General features: G+C 46.1%; 1 long non-coding RNA gene across 1 annotated transcript; it reads right to left on the minus strand.

The window, feature by feature from the left end:
* Positions 1 to 490: 490 nt before the first annotated feature.
* Positions 491 to 9,595, minus strand: LOC113879989. Its single transcript, XR_003507556.1, has 3 exons — positions 9,472 to 9,595; positions 897 to 1,091; positions 491 to 790 (listed from the first exon to the last, which is right to left on the minus strand). It is a non-coding gene; the product is annotated as an uncharacterized LOC113879989 (long non-coding RNA).
* Positions 9,596 to 21,356: the final 11,761 nt, after the last annotated feature.

The raw sequence follows: 21,356 nt of genomic DNA on the forward strand, positions 1-21,356 counted from the left end.
GCACAAATTATTGTTTTCAATTACCACCTGTGTATTCCTTCCCATGCAACTTATTGATGTAAAATTACAGCTACACCGGTATAAATAAGTTATGCTGCAGTTGTAAAATGGAAGAAATTTTGTTGTAGCAATTATGTTCAGCAAGATGACAAAATAAATTTCCAGAGCTGTGCCTGCAGTAACCTGGGGAATTTAAACCTCATAATTTCCATTCATTTCAGATAATTTGGAGTAATTTCTATATGTAATAACTTTGTAATGAAAAACACAGCGGTACTGAAGTGATTTCGCTCCGTCTTTTTTTCTTCTATGGTATACATGGCACAAAATAAATGATAAAAATAATATTTCCTTTTTATATGTGTGTGTGTTGAGTAATTCCTTCAGCAAAAAAAAAAGAATCATAAACTAATACCCAGACTAAATCTCTGTCCACAAAATGAAAAATAAATTGAGTTAAAGAAAGTGAAAAAGTATGAAAGGCTTTGGATGTTTTATTGTGACTTTATTGAATTGTCTTATTCCCAGGTTTCTTCCGATCTCTAAGGGTTACACTTCCTAAGTAAAGGGGTAAACGCAGGCCAGCCCCCAGGTTCCCAGGAGAGGGCCACAGGGAGACTCCCCCCCCCACCCCCAAAAGCTGGAATATCCAGACCCGGTGGCGATGTCGTTCCCGGAAACTGTTAGGAAAGACAGTCTCGTCCTGAGATGAGCTGGGCTGTTCTGAGGTGCTGCTTCCCATCAGGTCTTTAATAGCAACTTTCTCCGCAACTGGAGACAACTTATTAGGCTGAGCAGTGGTCACAAGAGGGCCTCGTTTAATTAAAGACGTGGCCAGAAGGTGCTGCTTCCCTGGTTGCCCCATGCCCTGCCCGACCTCTGACAGTGACACTCACCAAGAATGCAGATGGCCCCCGAACGCCTGGCATGATCCCCCGGAAGCTCCCACTGCGTCGTTAGAGGTGACAGGAATTACAGCAGCCGCATCGCTCCCAGCGCCGTGCAATTCGCCTCCAGCGCCCATCAAGGCTCTCCTCCACACGAAAAATGGAGGCTGGTTCTGGATGAGTCATCGGCCCCTTAAACGCTGCCTGCCAGGAGAGAAGGCCAGACCTCTTGTCGGTGCCCAGGAGAGCTGTCTGCCACCTCCAACTCAAAGTTTCTCCCTCGGATCCTGCCGCTGCGTGCAGCTATGGGGGGTGGGGGGCAGACCTGGGGTCTTGGGCTGTGTACCAGGTGCCCACGGGCCGGTTGGTCCAGAGAGAGGGGAGAGGACCTTCCTTCTCAGCTCAGTGACCTCCCTGGTCCGATGGAGCTCCAGAGCACCTGTGGGCTGACTGTCTGAGCAGAGGTGAGCACTGGCCGGGTCGCTGGCACCCAGCAGTCAGCCCACAGCATCACTGTGACTCACGCATCGACATCACACGTGGATGGCGTGGATGGGGGGCTTGCCACGTGCCGAGCACGTCCGTGGCACCGAGACAGCCATATGGTTCCTCATCCAGACAGACCTGAATTTGCTCTCCACCCCTGCTCCGAGGACTGTGCAGGGAAGCAGACACAGGATAGGACCACAGTGGCCTGTCACAGCCCACCGAAGGTTCCCATGGCCGTGCCTCCCAAGCGCCATGGGAGCAAAGCAGGGGAGGGGTCAGGGGTCCTAAACACCGAGTACAGAGTTCTTCCCAGACCCTCAAGGCCTGCTAGGTCAGAAACTCGAGAAGTTTATCTTATCTGATCCTGGGAAGAGAAGGACCTTCATCCCCAGGAAGTCCAAGGCCAGTCTCGAAGACACAGAGCAAGAATCACTGCGGGGCTGGTGTCTGGTACAAACATGCCACCAGCCTCCGGCCAGACTGGCTTCCCAGCCACCCTGCAAGGCGGCCCCTGGGGGCCCCGCTGGGTGTGGGATTAAGTCAGCAAAGGAAAGTGAGTGCAGGCAGGACCAGGACCCAGGGAGAAAGAGGAAATGTAAAGAGGACCAAAGATGAGGTTAGGAAAGGAATCCCCCACACATACCCTGGGGAAACAGCAAAATTCAGAAAACATGACCACGGCTCTGAAACCAAATCATCTAGAAATGGGACGAAGGAGCAAAAATAATAAGGAAAATAATAAGCAAAAATAATAATAAGGTCTGGAGATGCTGAGTGTCATAAAGGACTCAGCAGAGGAAAGGGGCTTGACGTGCAGCACAAGAGAATGGGGGTGGACAGAGGGGTCTGCTGGTTAAAGTCTAGGTCAGACAAATCACTAATCCTGGCACAGATTGTTACAGAGTGCACAGCCCGGTCCCTTCCCTGACTTGGATCTGTGCCTTCCAGCAACCTCGCAAGATGCACAAGCTTCTTGATCCACACCTCCGAGAAGCACAGGGGTTGGGTCCCCACTACCCCTGATGTTTGCTGGGAGACCTCAAGCGAGCTGCTTCCCTTCCCAGCGTCCCAGGTCCTCCTATCCCAGTCCTCCAAGACTCTCAGCAAGGATTACATCACATAATCTGTTTGAAAGCTTGGAGCATGGGACCTGGCCCATAGTAGGAATAGAGCAAATTATAGATATTATTATCATGGAGCCTTAAGCTGAGGTCAAGAGGAAACTCACATCCAACCCAACCTTTGGTATACACTGAAGTATTTTGTTTCAAAGTGAAAAGAATAAAGTTCCCTGGACTTCATTCATGAGCATATTTATGTTGGTGAAGCACCTGTTATGTACTGGAGACCGTGTCTTTATCAGCACGCAGGCTGTTGCAAATCACTGGGCTCTGAGCTCCTCAAAGCAGATGGCAGGATCTGCCTCCTCTCCTCGGACAGTGACAGACACATAGTGGCTTTGAACGAACGAGGCAGCAAGACCTAAAAATGCCTGCACAGGGGCCCTGAAAAAGCCAAGCGCACAGAACTACGGCTGAGAGGTTTGCGCGGCGTCATCTCGGAGATGGGGACCAGAGGCTCACCATTCACTTCCTTCTGTTAATCTCCAAATTCCCCAGAGTCGACATTTACGTTTTGATAATCAGCCACAAGAAATTAAAAATTAAAAGTTGTGGCTTCTATATACTTTGTGTTAGGGAGCAGGAAGGGAGAAAAACTGACCACCTATGAAAAAAAGACTGGAGTGACAACCACTATTGTGTTAGGAGGGCTTCCCTGGTGGCTCAGACGTTAAAGCGTCTGTCTGCAATGCAGGAGACCCGGGTTCGATCCCTAGGTTGGGAAGATCCCCTGGAGAAGGAAATGGCAGTCCACTCCATTATTCTTGCCTGGAAAATCCCATGGATGGCGGAGCCTGGTAGGCTACTGTCCATGGGGCCGCAAAGAGTCGGACATGACTGAGCGAAGGGAAGATTGTGTTAGGATGATGGGATTAGCAGGGCTTTAAAAAGGGCTTCCTAGTAGCTCAGAAGGTAAGGAATCTGCCTACAATGCAGGACCCTGGGTTCAATCCTTGGGTTAGGAAGATCCCCTGCAGAAGAGAATGGAAACCCACTCCAGTATTCTAGCTTGGAGAATTCCATGGACAGAGGAGGCTGGTGAGCTACAATCCATGGGGTCACAAAGATTTGGACACTACTGAGTGACTAACAGCGCTTTTATAAGAACTTATTATTTCAAACCTTCTAAAATGTCATAGAAGACCTACCTTGCATTTTTTGTAAAAGAATCAGGGGAGTAGTGACTGAACTCTGAAGAGCTCTGTGGTGGTGGGGGGCGGGGGCAGGGGGGGGAGTGTGGCATGCACCTGGCTTTGAGATGCAGTGAACACTGTCCTGGCAGGGTACCATCCTGGGGTCAGGGGCCACTGAGGGATGAGGTTAGGTGGGACCCTTTTTAAAAAGCTGCCTTTCCCAGCTTCTTTCCCTTCTGTTTGGGGGCCTCCGTTGCCTGATGCCGCATGCCAGATTCTCTGAAGTCCAAAGGGGCAGGTGTTAAAAGCACTTCTCCCCACTGGCCAGGGACACTAAGAAGCTGGGGCTGTCCCCTACCCATCAGCGTCCGCTGCCTGGCTGGGCTCTGTGCAGGGTTTGTGCTAAGTGGGGCGGGGGGTGGAGGGGTGCTCTTAAACATGCACAATAAAGAATGTCCTCTCGAAGCTTCCCCCTCCTTCCCACCTTCTGTCATCCGGGGAGATAATTCATTTATGCAGCTTTCACAGAAGACTGACATTTTCGACTTTTTTAGCAGAATAAATTTATAAGGTAAATTAGGGGGTGGGAGCCCTAGTGTCCTAGGCAGATTCAAACTGGTAATTACAGAGGGCCTAATTATGTATTCACCGTGGATCTTTCTGGAACTGGGAAGGCTACAGGGTGGCTCTTGTTCCTCCTGCAGAGGACAGTCTCCCCTGGAAGCTTCACAACCAGCGTTTGAGATGCTTTTCCTTCCAGCCCCAAGCCGTCGTGCGGAAGAGCTTCTGTGAGCTGTACCCATGCCCTGGTATTTGCAGAGAAAATCCGGATCCTAGTCAGGCCACCCAGATTTTCCCCAGAGATTGTGAGGTCAAGTATTCTTCAGATCAGGGTAGGGGGGCCTGACTTGGATAAAATAAAATAAAATTTTTTTAAACCGCAATTTTTAAAAAAACCCTGCTCTGCCACATCTTCCCGTGATTCCACTTCGAATTGGAGACTTACATCTGCAGCCTGTGGTATCAAAATTACCATCCCAGCCATCTTCCCTGCTTGGCTGGGAGCTCCTTGAAGTCGAAACTGTATCTTTTACTTCTCCGTCTCATTAAAACTCGGCTTGGGGTCTGGTCTCTCTATAGTCACTTAATGAATAGAAAGGCCTAGAAAAGGGCACACGTGGCTCTCGGAGGGGAAGGACCCTGGGCCTCCAAGTGGTGAACTGGGTGAAGGCCAGCCTTTCTCAGGCATCCGAGCACGTGTGGTGTTTGGACATATCTGAGCCTCTTAGTTGCAGAGCCCCCCTGTCTAGAGCCAGCTGCCCCTCATTTTCCAGAGCCCTCTCTGCTCCCCTGGTGTCTGATCATTCACTGGGTAAATATGGGCTGTGCCCTGTTATGGATTGAATTGTGTCCCCGCCCACCCCCAAATATGTTGAAATCCTAACACCTGTACCTGGGTATGTAACCTTATTTGGGAAGAGTCGTTTTAGATATCACTAGTTAAGGCAACCTTACGCTGGATTAGGGTGAACCCTTAATCCAACATGACTTGAGTCCTTATAATAAAAGGAGAAGACGCACAGACAGAAATACAGAGAAGGCAGGATGTCCATGGAGACAAAGATCAGTCCAGCAGCCATCTGAAACTAGAGCGGCAAGGAAGCATCGTCCCCTAGACCTTCAGCAGGGGCATGGTCCTGCTGACACCTTGATTTCAGACTTCTGCCTCCCCGCCCAGAACGGTGAGACAGTAAACGTCTGCTGTTGTAAGTCCCCCCCGTCTGTGACACTTTTGTCACGGTGGCCCTCGGAAGCTGGTACACACTCCCATCCTGTGCCAAGCCGGGATCGAGGCACGGAGAACAGAGCAGAAGCTGAGATGATGTACGGCAGGTCCCTCCTTCCATCCTGGACCCTCAGGTGTGCACCTCTGCTGACCTCTTATTCCCGCTTGGCACTTGCACGAACTTCAGACTCCCATTATAAAGGCAGAACTTGGGGAAGGGCAGAAAGTCAGTGGGGGAAATTCTAGGGGTGCAGAAGGGCCTTCCCATCAGCCTTCAGATCACACCCCCCCCAAGTAAACTCGCACCCAGCACCTCCACAAAGTTGAGTCTAAAACATGAGCCTGCTCCTCTGAAATCCTTCAGCCACTCGAGGTGTTAGCTTAGCGTGTGGTTTCATTTTCATTTGGGGGTTTAATAAACAAAGAATTTTTAAAATTCAGAGACAACAGAGAACTAACTACTTTGCAGTATAGCCGACAACCACGCAGGACTAAGGATATGGGTTTGGATAAGAGGTGGGTCTCTGGAGTTTTACTGAAAAGTATTTGGGGTGAAATAGAAGACCCACTGCCCTCTCCTCCCCCACCAACCCCCACACTAGTGAATCATCCAAGCCAACAAGACCAGCCCAGCTCCTACACGTGCCAGATGGGAAAGAAAATTCTTTTCTTCCCAGCACCCTCCCCCCTTCACCTCCCATGGACCCCTCTTAGGAAAGCTTTAGCCTGGGCAGGACTGATCCGGATGGCTCTGCCACCTTCCAGCCTGTGTGTGCAGCCCTAGGGGAGCCGATTGGAGAGTTCACACTTCTGAGAAGTGCTGGGTCCACGCCCAGACACAGGCGTCTGCAGCTTTGACCAAACGCAGGCACGAATGACGTGGATGTAACAGGACTGTCTTCCTGTTAGGCTGCGAAGGAGTGGAAACACAGGGATGGGCTTCCAGACAAGAACAGAAACAATCTGGGCCCCTACTATGCGCCAAGCATGGGCTGGACTGTTGACATCTACCCTTCCAATGTCCTTACCCACCAGTTGGATATCGCTTAGTTTCCAGGAGGGGAAACCAAGTTCCACAGCCAGCCCAGTGCTCTAGGCAAGAGTTTCAGAGTTAGGACTCCCAGTCTGGTGATGTGGGTACCATTCATTTCTACATCCTCACATTAGTCAGCCTCAGACAGGCTGTGATGCAGAAACACAATAATCGCTAATGGTAAGAGCTTGACACAAGAAAGGCAGTTTCACTGATTTCCTATACTTTGCACGTTAGCAGCCCTCCTGACTCTCTAAGCCACTCCTGGTGGCCTCCAGGGCCATAGCAGGAGAAGAGGGATATCAAAAGTCCCACTGGCTCTTAAGTGCCACAACCCAGAAGGCACACATGTCACTTTTACTCACAGCCCCATTGGTCAGAGCTAGTCACGTGACCCAACATAACCTCAAGGGAGGCTGGGAAACATGAACCAGCATCTGGAATGCTGCAGGGCTGTGCCTGTCAGTCACCATAACCAGAAATAGCATGAGCCTGAATAAAAGGGCAAATGGACCTTAACTGGAAATACCTCCACCGGTCAATTTGGGGAGCAGAAGTATGGCTCCACGAGAATAATAGAATGCCTGATTTGTTACATAACTGTACTTAGGATGCTTTTTCTGAGCTTCCTCACACCCCTCCCCCCATCCTCTGATATTTACTGATGGCACTGCTTTTTTATCCATCTCTCACTAAGCTTGCCCCCATCACACTGAAGACATGAGGGCCTTCAGAGTAACACAGAGATCTTCTTCACTGTGCAACTTCCCACTGGGAGCAAACAAACCTACAGGATGTAGAGGGGACTAGTCAGCTCCTCAGAAGAAGAGGCTCACGAGACAGAGCCCCTCTGGTCCAGAACTGTGTTCGTTTGAGACGGTTGTCAAAAGAGACTTTCAAACTCTGGAAGGTGTGAGATAACTGCTGTTGTTCAGTCTGAGAGTCATGTAAGACTTTTTGCGACCCCATGGACTGCAGCACGCCAGGCTCCTGTGTCCTCCAGTATCTCCCAGGGTTTGTTCAGATTCACGTCCACTGAATTGGTGATGTTATCTAACCACCTCATCCTCTGCCACCCCCTTCTCCTGCCTTCAATCCTTCCCAGCACCAGGGTCTTTTCCAATGAGTCAGTTCTTCGCATCAGGTGGCCAAAGAATTGGAGTTTCAGCTTCAGCATCAGTCCTTCCGATGAATATTCAGGGTAGGTGTGTAGGTTGATGTAAAACACCCAGGCTTCACTTCAAAACCCTCAAAATAGTGTTTGATGGATGGATTTAGATCAGAGAACTTTTCAACTGGGAGGAGCCAAGAGATGATGCAGTCCACCTACCTCAGAGGGAATCTGAGGCCGGGGAGGGGCTCACCCCCAGAGGGAGACCCCGAGCTCTGGGGGTGGCCCCCGCCCCTGGCTCCCAGGCGGTGGCCGCAGCCCCAGAGGCCCCAAGTCCCCTTTCCAACTGTCAGTCAACACATGAGAAATGATCGCTTAAGAAGCCACAGGACTTTGTCTCCCGTAAGCCTGACAACAGCTTAGGAAAGCTCACAAACCTCAGCCACCTCGGATGACAATAGGTGACAGGAAAATGAAGGGCGTGATGGGAACCTTCCATCTTCAGGGGAAGGAAAGGGCAACTCAACACAGGGCTTCCCTCCCCCTACGTCCCCCCGCATCCACCCCTGGGTGCCACCTGCGCCCTGCTCGAGGTCAGACAGGCAGCCCTCACCTGAGCAGGGTGTTGCCTTCAGGGAGGCCACCAGGTCCTAAAGAAGCGAGAACTGACTCAGGAGGGACAAGGGCATGGAGGTGGGGGGTAGGGTGATATCCGGGTCGGGGCAGGGGTCTTGCCTTGGCGCGCAGGCCACCCAGAGGCGAGCCTCTCCACTCTGCCATGTCCCTGAGGGTCATGAGGCCCAGCATCCCTCCAAGTGAGAAACCGAACCCCCAGACTGCCCCAGACTCGCCATCCTGACGGGTCGGAATGGACACCCTGAGAGCTGAAGGAGTCCCAGGATGAGTGGCTGAGCCTCAGTTGGTGACAGATGGGGAAACTGAGGCCCACTGAAGCCGCATCCCCAGCCGGGCCACACCCTCCCTGCAAACCAAGCCCGGCCTTCCTTCCTGCACGCCTTCCCTCTCCCTGGGGTGGAGCAAGGGGCTCCGGCCCTGCTCCTGCACCTTGGAAGCCCGTCCCCCTCACCGCCCCCCTCCTCAGGGGCTGGCTCCATCCTCCTGCCTCCAAACCTCTTAGCCCTGCTCCGGGGGCTGCCACCCCCACCCCTTCCCAGTCTTCAAGAATTTTCCCTCGGCCCAGATTAACCGCGGGCAGAGACCAGGGTTCACTTGCCTGCGTGTGGCCAGCCTTCCTTCCAAGGAGGCCCCTAGGATTAATGAAGGGAGCCGCGAGGGGAGGGGCAGCAGGTGGACGCGAGGACGCGGGGCTCCAACACGCCAGCGGGGGCGGGGCCGGATGCGGGCCGGACGGGAGTGACTCAGAGCGGGGCTGCCCTCCCTGGAGGAGGAGGCAGTCTGCTCCCTCACCAAACACAGCACCCAACACCCCGCATGATCGCAGCTAAGAAAAAGAAGCGTATGAAGGAAAATCTTCTCGGTCATTTTTAATAAAAGGAAAAGAAAGAAAAAGAAGAAAGGGAGAGCAAGATTTAAAGGCAGAAAGAAGGAAAAAGGAAAGAAGGAAGGAAGGGAACTTCCCCTCTGGTCCAGTGGCTAAGATTCCAAGCTCCCAATGCAGGGGACCCAAGTTCAACCCCTGGTCAGGCAACCAGATCCCGCCGCCACAACTAGGAGTTCGCGAGTAGCAAGTAGCGGTCTTGCAGACCACAGCAAAGACCAAAGAGCACGCGCGCCGCGACAAAGACCCAGTGCAGACAAATAAAAGTAAACTTTTTTTTTTTTTTTAAGAAAAAGGAGGGGATGGAGGAGAGGGGAGGGGAGGGGAGGGATGGGGAGAGGCCACACGGGGCCCCCTGGAGTTAGCTTCAGTTTTCCCCAAGGCTCACTCACCTCTTGGCGCAGGCTACCAGGTATAAACCACTCAGCTCCCCGCAGCAGGTCCTGTGAAGGGTTACCAGGGATGCAAACCTCCTCCGAGCTGTATCTGTGCAGCCAGGAGACAGTCTCCTCCTCTGGCCTCTGAAAAAAAGCCTCACTTCGTTTTTGTGTCATCTCAAAAAAAAAAAACCAAACCATTTCCTGAGCCCCTGCTATGTATAAATTCCTTTGACGTGAAGTACAAAGGTTGCTAGATAGGGACCAAACCGAATTCGTATCAGAGCTGATACTGCCTGGCAAGGGGACCTCGGACAAGGCACTTCACCTCCAGCATCTAAGTTTGCTCATCTGTAAAGCTAGAGTCTTAACCAGACCTCAGAGCCCCTGAGAACTCACCAGGCTAAAACAGGGGAACGTACTAAGCATCTGGGTATGGCAGGTCCTGTACACATACGTAGGCCGCAGAATGAAGCAAGTTCCAAGTAGCTGAAGATGCGGGATGCTGTGCAAAAGGAAAGGCACGATACCTCTGCGTAGGCAGGTCAGGGAAGGCTTCCTGGTGGCGGGGGCTCCTTGCCTCCCTTTCAAGACTCAGCACAGTGCCACTTCCTCCAGGAAGACTTCTGTGCCTGCTCAGCTGGGTCAGGCCCCTCTACAGGGCTTCCGCCAGCCCCTGGGCTTCTTCCCTCTCACCCCAACCCGCCTTGGGGTGTAAATCTCTGTAGGCCCATCAGTGCTGCTGAAGTGCATGGAGGGGCAGAGATGGTGTCTCCTTACCTCTGAGTCCCCAGAGTCTCATGTGAATGACACATCCTAGGTGTGGAGTAAACAGCTCCTGTATTGGGGGTTATAATTAAAACATGCTGTGATTTCCGCACACCTCTCCCAGGGGACCACCCCATTTCTCCAAGAAATGCAGATCTACTCTTATTCAGTTGAGTTGCTGCCTCCCATCCCCTCCAGAAGCCACTCCATCAGCTTTGGCTCAGTCAGCTCCAGCCAGCTGCTCTTGACAAGGTCACACTGCCCTCCATGCTGCTAAACCCAGTGGTCACGCTCGGTCCGCATGGTACCAGACCCCTCAGCAGCCTACAGTTCAGCCAACCACTGCCCGTTCTTCCGTGGGCTTCCAGGAGGCCACGGGGCCCCAGTCTTTTTAAAACCCATTGCACTAGCCAGCGGTCTTCTTTCTGGTCCCTCCCCATCTCTCCACCTCTGGACACAGAACAACCCCAGGGTTCATGTCTTGGACCTCTTCTCAATTCACTCACCCATTTGGTGACATCAACTTTACAAGTCCTTTCAAAGCTACATGACACTGACTCCCAAATTTATATCACCATCCCCTACACTCTGACTCCATCCACCCAAACACCTGCTTGATCTCCTCACGGGGTCCCTAACAGGCACCTGACTCTTAAGCTCTCCAAAACTACGTCCTGAACGTCCTCCCCAAACCTGTCCCCCTAACGGAGCAAATGGTTATAGCTCAGGCTAAAGTCCAGAGAGTCCATCTTGACCTCTCTCTTTCTCCCAGACGTGACATCCACTCTGTCAGTCCATCCTATCAGTTCTACCTTTAAAGTCATTCCAGACAAGACCAGTTCTCACCATCTCCTCTGTTACCTCCCTGGACCAAGAGCCTTCCTCTAAGCTTTCCCTCTCTACCCTTGAGTCTGCTCCCAATAGCCAGTCTGACTGTTTGAAACGTAAGTGAGATCTCAGCTTATTCTATTCAAAGCCCTCAGTCACTCAGAGTAAAAGCCAAAGACCCTGCAGTGGCCTGGATGCTCACAGGTGGTCTGGACTCCATTACCTTTCTGACCTCACCTCATCACTCTTCATCTCTCTTGCTCTCCACTGGCCTGCATTCTTGTTTTCAATTTACAGGGGACATGCAGGCCTCAGGGCCTTTGCACCTCCTGTTTCCTCTCTCTGCTATACCCGCCCCCCTGCCCAATATCTGCCTCCTTCCTTCAGGTCTCTGCTCAGTGAGCCCTGCTCCTCCCCACCTCCGGCCTATTTTTACATTGAAACACAGATAACTTAGATGAAATGAACTAATTTCTTTAAAAACACGACAACCGAAATTGACATAAAAGCAAGCAGAAAATCTCAGCAGTTGTGTCTATTAAAGATTAAATCTGTACTTTAAAATCTTTCTCCCCTCCTGCCTCTTCCCCTTTCTCTCCCCACCCCAAGCAAAAACAAAAACAAACCTTTAGGTCCAGAAGAATTCACTGGTGGATTTTTCCCAACATTTAAGGAAGAAATGGTACCAATTTCACACAAACTCTTCCAGGAAACAAAGTAAGAGATAACACTTCCTAACTCATTTGATAAGGATAAATATAATGATACACTTGATCTTAGACAAAAGGCCAAGAAGCAATAGGACAAATAATGCTCATAATTATACCTGAAAAAGATACTATAAGAAAAAAAATGACAGTCCTTTATCCCTCATGAACACAAAGGTGAAAATTCTAAACAAATTATTAGAAAACTTGATATCACAATGTATTCAAAGGAAAATACACCATGACCAAGTGGAATTTATTCTAGTAATGTGTACTTGCCTCCTTATTCAGCAATTGATGTACTGATGTGGAATGATGTCTAGCATATAGTAGAGGGTGATAAAGTAAAAGAGTATCTATAGTATATTACATTTGGTGTAAAAGAAAGTGAAAAATAAGAAAATATACATTCATCTGCTCATCTGAACAAAAAGAACAGGAGAGATAAACCAGGGACCAAGAACACTGATTACTGTACTAGCTTTCTCGGACTGTCATCACAAAGTACCGCAGACTGAGGGGCTCAAACTATTGACATTGATTTCCTCACCAATCTGGGGGACAGAAGTCCAAGATCGAGGTGTCCTCAGGGTTGGATTCTTCTGCAGCCTCTCCCCTTGGCTTGTGGGCGGCTGCCTTCCCTTGGAGGCGTGTCTGTGTTTCACTCGCCTCTTTGAAGAAGGGCACTAGTCCCATCCACACGACCTCATTTCAGCGGAGTTATATCTTGAAAGGCTCTGTCTCTGAATACAGCAGGATTCTGAGGTACTAAGGGTTAGGACTTTAACATAGGACTTGTAAGTTTTGCAGTTCAGTCCGTGACAGTTACCTACAGAGCCTGGGTGAGAATGGGGTGGGAAGGATGGAGGGGATGGCAGATGGCAGGAGAACATTTCTGAGTATGTGTGTGTGTTAGTCGCTCAGTCACATCTGACTCTTTGCAAACCCAGGTTCTGTAGCCCACCAGGCTCCTCTGCCCATGGGATTCTCCAGGCACGAATACTGGACTGGATAGCCATTTCTTTCTCCAGGGACCTTCCCCACCCAGGGATGGAACCCGGGTCTCCTACTTTGCAGGCAGATTCTTTACCATCCGAGCTACTGGGAAACCCTTCTCTGAGTATATTATTTTATATAATCCTGACCATATTAATGTTTCACATTCTCAAAAAAGAGATGAAAATCAACAAGGATGGAGGGAGAGACCTAAATTAGAATAGAAATCAAACAAGAGCTGTATTTAAAACAAACAACTACACTGAAGGGAGAGAACTAAGTAACTTCTGGACCCAGTATTTGCATTACATGCCCACAGACAATAGAAAAAAGAATCTGAAGCAAATATTGAATTCTAATTAGGAAACTTCCTTTTTTGCAGAGGTGGTTGTTGTCGTTCAGCCGCTAAGTCATGTCCGACTCGTCGCGACCCCGAGGACTGCAGCTGCTGCCCATGGAGTCACAAAGAGTCAGACACAGCTTAGCAACTGAACAACAGCAACCGCTTCTGCAAAAAGGAAGCTTACTAATTACAATTCAGTGTGGGTTAGCAATTTTGAAACTACTCTCCGCACATTCTAGGATGGGACAAATAAGTGAGTAGATTATTGATAACAGGAGCCAGGCTTTCCACTGTTGAGAAGGGAGTTACAAATATAGAAAGAGGGAGGGGAACTTCCCAGGTGGTCCAGGGGCTGAGACTCCAGGCTCCCTATGCAGGCCGCCCAGGTTTAATCCCAGGTCAGGGAACAAGATCCCACATGCCACAGCTAAGAGTCTGCATGCTGCGACTCAAGATCCTGCGTGCCGCAACAAAGATCAAAATCCTGCATGTGGCAACTAAGACCCAGTGCCGTCAAATAAGGAAAGTCATTAAAAATATAAGTATTTTAAAAATACAAATATGGAAAGAGGGAAAGGACATGAATATGAGATACTGGTGGAAATTGGAGTTGTTAGTGTGAACTCATAGTTTTTAATATATGTATAGGTAGTTAAATACAGAAGTATAAAGCCATGTGGACATGTGTGTGTGTGTGTGTGTGTGTGTGTGTACAAAATTTCCCAGCTCTGCTGATAACAGAGCTGAGTAGCAATGAGCATACACCAAGATGAGATCTTGTTTTATAAATAATATTCTCCACTCAAAGTTACCACTGGCTGATTCCACTGGTTCAAGGGAAGCACAGAGGAACAACTTATAGCAAAAAGCAAGAAAATGTTCAAAAAAATGATGGAGGCATGTCAAAAGTACAAAAACCAGACCAAAGCGGTTTCCACTAGGCCAGTCTGGGACAATTCAAGCATCAAAATAAATAATGACAACAAATGATTATAACCTACAGAATAAAGTAAGACTCTGAGTCCATATGATTCATAAATAAACAAAAAGAAGGACTCCCTTACAGTAGAAAGTCAACTAATAAAGAAAGAAGACATCGTTAGAAAATCACTATTTGGTAGTAGTAATAATGATAACAACCCATTCTATCAGTAGAATAAATGCATAGAATAAAAACCATTTTAAAACATAAGTGACCTGTGCTCTTTAAAAGTATCAGTGCCATAAAACAGGAGGCTGACTGAAGAGGCGTGATAAATTTGTCCAGTAGATGACCTTGGGTTTCCTTCTAGAATAAAGGACATTATAGGGACAATTTGTGAAATGGTGAAATCTAAACGATGATTTAGATAACAGTTTTGCACCAATATTCATTTCCTGATTTTGATGACCGGACCGTGGATACATATACATATGTATAGATGGATACATAGATATATAAATACACTGATATGTATCTGTATATATATGTATACATGAGAAATTCTTATTTTTAGGAAGTATAGACTCTGAAATATTTAGAGATAAAAAACCATCATATCTACATCTTACTGTTGAATAATTCAGGAGAGAGAAAGAGAGGGACAGAGAAATGTAAATGTAGCAAAATATTAGCATTTGAGGAGTTTGGATGAGTAGTATCTGAAAATTACTTGTACTGTTCTTACAATCTTGCTGTATATCTTTGTTGCTGTTCAGTCACACAGTCACATCCGACTCTTTGTGACCCCATGGACTGTAACTCTTAAGTTTTGTTAAGTAATTAGTCGATATAGTAAATTGAATACCATTCTTGACACTTTCCATCTTCTTCCTGTGCTTTCTTTTCTTCTGTAGCAGATATCGACATATATCAGCGTAGTATATTTTACTAATTTTGTTTGTTGCCTGTCTTCACTTGCCAGAATATAAGCTCATAAGGGCAGGAAGTGCGATCTATTTTGTTCTCTGCTGTGCCTCCAGCAACTAAAACAGGGATTGCCACAGAATTTTAACAATAAACGTTTAAATAAATCATTTGCCCAGAGTTGTGCTCAACATATAATTGTTGAGCGCATTAGTAGGGTGGGGGGGAATGAATTAAGTTGGGCTTGAATGCAGCATTCATGTGGCCTCAAGTTTAACATCTGAATGCAAAGGTTAATGGAAAGCACCCTCCACATTCCATCGGGCTTCCCAAGTGGATCTCTAAAGAACCCGCCAGCCAATGCAGGAGATGCAATTTCGATCCCTGGATAGGGAAGAGGCCCTGGAGGAGGAAATGGCAGCCCACTCCAGTAGTGTTGCCTGAAGAATCCCACGGACAGAGGAGCCTGGCGGGCTACAGTCCACGTGGTCGCAAAGAGTTGGACACGACTGAGCTATTGAGCACGCGCGCGCGCGCGCGCGCGCACACACACCACATCCTGTCCCTGGAGCTTGCTCTCCAGTGCTGCTGCCTAAACCTGGCTTTGATGAGTCTATTCCCACCTCCACGAGGGCACTGTTAGCCCCAGAAGAAATGTCTGAGACTTAGCTGTCCTTAGCTTCCAAGGTGAAATGGAAATAAATTCTCTAGCAGCCACCAGAACTCACCAAGATCCAATCACAATCCCAGGACTATGAGTCAAACCTCCCCAAATATTCTCTCTGAGTGTACTCACTGCTTCTCCTAGTAGGCACGACTGGAGGGCAAAGGAAGATCTAAGAATGCCTGATTTCTAGCACAATTTGGGGAACAGCTTGGGAAGATGCAAAGGGAACCAAGGAAGTGAAGGTAGCAGAAAAAAACACCTGCTCCCTCCTCGCTGTCTCCCCTCCTGTCCAGAAAATTTGTAATTCCTGGTGTTTTAGCATTCCTAGTCAGTTTCTCATCATAACCTCCACTCCTATTTTAAAACAGTTGTTCTCCAATTTGTAGGGCTGTGAGACTCACCTTAACTTATACGCAGAGTATATCATGAGAAATGCTGGCCTGGATGAAGCACAAGCTGGAATCAAGATTGCCGGGAGAAATATCAATAACCTCTGATATGCAGATGACACCGCCCTTATGGCAGAAAATGAAGAAGAACTAAAGAGCCTCTTGATGAAAGTGAAAGAGGAGAGTGAAAAAGCTGGCTTAAACTCAACATTCAGAAAACTAAGATCATGGCATCCGGTCCTATCACTTCATGGCATGTAGATGGGGAAACAGTGGAAACAGTGGCTGACTTTATTTTTGGGGGCTCCAAAATCACTGCAGATGCTGTTTGCAGCCATGAAATTAAAAGATGCTTACTTCTTGGAAGGAAAGTTATGACCAACCTAGACAACATATTAAAAAGCAGAGACATTGCTTTGCCAACCAAGGTCCATCTAGTCAAGGCTATGGTTTTTCCAGTAGTCATGTATGGATGTGAGAGTTAGAGTATAAAGAAAGCTGAGCACTGAAGAATTGACGCTTTTGAACTGTGGTGTTGGAGAAGACTCTTGAGAGTCCCTTGGACTGCAAGGAGATCCAACCAGTCTAATCCTAAAGGAGATCAGTCCTGGGTGTTCATAGGAAGGACTGATGTTGAAGCTGAAACTCCAGTACTTTGGCCACCTGATGTAAAGAGCTGACTCATTTGAAAAGACTCTGATGCTGGGAAAGATTGAGGGCAGGAGAAGAAGGGGACGATAGAGGATGAGGTGGTTGGATGGCATTACCGACTCAATGGACATGAGTTTGAGTAAGCTCCGGGAGTTGGTGATGGACAGGGAGGCCTGTGTGCTGCAGTTCATAGGGTCGCAGAGAGTCGAACACGACTGAGCGACTGAATTGAACTGAACTGAGATACACCTCAGATACTGATGCAATAGGTCTAATGAGAAGTCCTGGAATGTGTATTTTTAACAAGATAAAGGACCAGAATTCAAATCCAGGAATCTGCCTCAGAGCACATGCCCTCAACCACTATGCTATGCTCTTGTAATAGAATTTTTTTTAAAGGGTGCAAAAAGTAATTACTAGGATGTCCACTACAGGATTTTCCAATATTACAAGTACTGGAAACAAACTAAATGTTTACCAACAAAAGAGTGATTCATTAAATTACGATGCAGTGGGATTCTGCTCTCAGGATGGAGAAGCTTTCAGGAGACCAATGTGTCTGTTAAGAACAAGTATAAAATCCAGATAAAATTTTAGAAATTCTTCTTAAAGGCATCATGGCTATAGGCAAGAATGTAAAGCCATTCTCAGCAAATCTGAAAATACTAAAGTCATTTACAGTTTGTTCTTGAACAATGGTGTAATTAAGTCAGAATTCAATAACAACAGAAAAACCTGAAATGCTGAAAACGAAGCAAGACATTGAAAGGTTGAAACTTCATGACCTAAGTATCTATTTCAAGTTAGGAAAAATAAAAGCATACTAAACGCAAGGGAGTTGGTGATGAACAGGGAGGCCTGGCGTCCTGAGATTCATGGGGTCGCAAAGAGTCGGACACAACTGAGCGACTGAACTAACTAGTAAAGAATGAAGCAGAAATAAAAAGAACACAAGCATATACTAGAAAATTGGCAAAAATAAAAATTAGTTCTTTGGAAAAAGATTAAAATGGATAAACATTCAGAAAAATCAATCAAGAATCAAAGAGAGAGAAAATTAATTACCAACATTAGAAATGAAAAGAAGACTTCAGTACAGATCTTATAGGCATAGAATAATCATTTTCCAAAATATTTGAATGCTTAGATGAAATGTCCAAAGCCCTGGAAAAGTGCAACTTTTCAAAATGACACAAGAAGAAATAGAAAATGTGGCTAGTATACTAATATTTTTTCATTGTTTTGTAATTCAAAATCTTCCCCAAAACAAATATCCAGGCACATATAGCTTCCCTAGTGAATTTTTTTGAACATTTAAAGGAGAAGTGATGTCATCAACACTACACCAACTTTTCCAGAGAACAAAAATAGGGAGATTACTTCCCGACGAATTTTATAAGACCAGCTTTATCTTGATGTCAAAACTCTGATGAAGGCATATCAAGAATATAAAATTTTAAGTCAATTCCTCTCATGAAGAGAGATGCTAAACTCCTAAACAAAATTTAAGCAAGTTGAATCAAGTGATTCATAAACTGGCAACATGTGATTTATCTCAAAATTGCAAGGATGGTTTAATGTTTGAAAAGTAACCAATTTGATTCACTAAATTCTCAGAAAATGTGGCAAAATTATAATATCATTTGATAAAATTCAGCATCCTTTCCTAAGGAAAAAAAAGTCTTAGAATTCTTAGAACACAGCTTTCATATCCAGATAAAAATCATCTATAAAAAACTGATAGTTACAATCATCTTTATCTTTGCTTCTTAATATAGAAAAGAAGACAAGGATCTCACTACCATTTATATCAACATGGCTCTGAAGATTCTAGACAGTGTGATAAAGAATGACAAAGAAATAAAGGATATAAGAATTGGAAGAGATGAAACAAAACTGTCATTTTTCTCAAATAACACAACAGTATATGTAAGAAATCCAAATACACATATGAACTGTTAAAAGTAAGAAGGGAAGATGACAAGACTGTTAGATACTAGCTCAGTGTGCAAATATCATTCTTACTTCTATATAACAGCAGCAAACAATCAGAAAATGAAATTTTGAAATGATGCCACTTATACTTCTGGCCTGTTGTAATGGCAGAGGTAATTGGTTTGGCAACTACTCCCAAAGATAACAATTGTAAAGCCTGCACAAAATTTATTAAAAGGAAATCTATTTGAAGGTATTTTAAAGTGATAAAAAGGAAACAGAGACAGGAAGAGACTTTGGTTAGAAAAGAGCCCACTGCAATGGGATAAAAATGGAAATATGTTGATTTTTCTCCCTGATGTGACTGAGAGTGATCTCCAAATCCCCATACAACCTATGGCAGAAAACTTCAGATTTCCAGGCTTGATGAGGTAGAGGAGCTATTTCAGAGACAGCAGAGTAACTAAAAATTTAAAGGGGGTGGGGGAAGTTCCTAGAAGCAAGAGAACAACAGAAAAAACAAGGCTCAAAATCTAAGTGTCAACTCTGCCCAAAAACCTGGGTGATTGCTCACTTTTACATGCATACTGAAGAGCCCAAGGAGCTTAGTGAAAAATCACTTGGAAATCAGAGAAGCGCCTCCCTTTGAAAGACAGAACTGCTCTGGAAGAAATTTGAAAGTTTGTTGCATTTTTTTTTACTAAGGCTATTCTTCAGTATGCAGAGCAGGCTTTAGAAAGTTGAACTGTTACTGAATATAGAGATCAGAGCTCAAGGTTGGAAAAACAGCTGGAAATTTAAGACAGAAACCATAGGAGCAAAGAAGTCAGAGAAAGAGTGATGACAAATTATGGGTGTGTCTAAAAGCTATGGTTTTTCCAGTATTCATGTATGGATGTGAGAGTTGGACTAAAGAGAGCTGAGAGTCGAAGAATTGATGCTTTTGAACTGTGGTGTTGGAGACGACTCTTGAGAGTCCCTTGGACTGCAAGGAGATCAAACTAATCAATCCTAAAGGAAATCAGTCCTGATATTTATTGGAAGGTCCTGATATTATTGAAAGCTGAAACTCCAATACTTTGGCCACCTGATGGAAGGAGTTGACTCACTGGAAAAGACCGTGATGCTGGGAAACATTGAAGGCAAAAGGAGAAGGAGACCACAGAGGATGAGATGGCTGGATGGCATCACCGACTCGATGGACATGAGTGTGAGCAAGCTCCAGGAGTTAGCGATGGACAGGGAAGCCTGGTGTGCTGCAGTCCATGGGGTCGCAAAGAGTTGGACACGACTGAGTGACTGAACTGAACTGAACTTTCATAATTTGGCTAACCACCAACTTAGGCTGGTACAGGGAAGACTCCAGAATCCAATCTAAAATTATAGCAGCTAGAAAGTTGAAAAACTAAGGATAGAGATAATGTTTTAAGATGGAGACCTGGAAGATTACTGATGAAAGTGAAAGTGAAAGTCCCTCAGTGGTGTCCAGCTCTTTGCAACCCTGTGAACTGTACAGTCCATGGAATTCTCCAGGCCAGAATACTGGCGTGTATAGCCATTCCCTTCTCCAGGGGTTCTTCCCAACCCAGGGATCAAACCCAGGTCTCCTGTATTGCAGACAGATTCTTTACCAACTGAGCTATCTGGAAAACCCTAGATTGCTGATGAGCTAGAACCAAAATACAACAATCTTCAGAAGAACATAACAGAATCTAAAATAATGTGTTATCCATAGTGTCTGCTGCTGCTAAGTTGCGTCAGTCGTGTCCGACTCTGTGCGACCCCATAGGCGGCAGCCCACCAGGCTCCCCCGTCCCTGGGATTCTCCAGGCAAGAACACTGGAGTGGGTTGCCATTTCCTTCTCCAATGCATAGTATCTAGTTTTCAACAAAAACTTTAGATATGCAAATAAGCAAGAAAATATGACATATATCCAGGAAAAGTTAGTCACTAGAAAACAACTCCAAATGAGCACAGAAGTTGAATTAACAAAGACTTCGAAGTAGTTATTATAAATACTTAACAGAGATCTGGTGTTTTAAGAGAGTAAATGAAAATGTGACCTTAATAAGTAAACAAATAGGATATTTCAACAGAGAAAACAAAACTATTTAAAAAGTTAAATCACTATTCTACTGTTGAAAAATACAGAGCTGAAAAGAAAAATTTATTACATGTGCTTAACAGCCATTTGAAGATGGGAGAAGGAAAAATATCACAGAACATGAAAATAAATGACTAGAAGTTATACAATCCAAAGCAATGAGAAAAAAAAATTGAAGGAAAAGGAGAATTACAGAAAAATATCAAGTCCAATATACAAATCAAGGAGTTCAAAAGGAGAGTAGAGAGAGAAAATTCTAAAAAAAAAACAAAACATTTTTTTAAAGAAATAATGATCTAAAATTTCCTATATTTGGTGGAAAATGTTAAGTTACAGAGAGAGAAGCTAAACAAACTCTAAGCAGGATAAATACAAAGAAAATGACACCCAAGAACGTCATAATGAAAAGGCTGAAAGTCTAGATAGAAATTCTTGAAAGCTGTCAAGAAAAATGGTACCTTATATAGCAAGGAAAAAGAATAAAAGTAAACAATGCCTTTTCATCAGAAGCAGTGATGGTTAGAATATATTAAAATTACATTTTCAAAGTGCACAAAGAAAAATAAAACTACCAACTAAAAAAACACCTGTCCTTCCAATGAAAGCAGCGACTTCCCTGGTGGTCCTGTGGCTAAGACTCTGCCTGCCAACGCAGGGGAGCTGGG

Source organism: Bos indicus x Bos taurus, chromosome 21, assembly GCF_003369695.1.
Source record: "Bos indicus x Bos taurus breed Angus x Brahman F1 hybrid chromosome 21, Bos_hybrid_MaternalHap_v2.0, whole genome shotgun sequence".
Classification (NCBI taxonomy): Eukaryota; Metazoa; Chordata; class Mammalia; order Artiodactyla; family Bovidae; genus Bos; species Bos indicus x Bos taurus.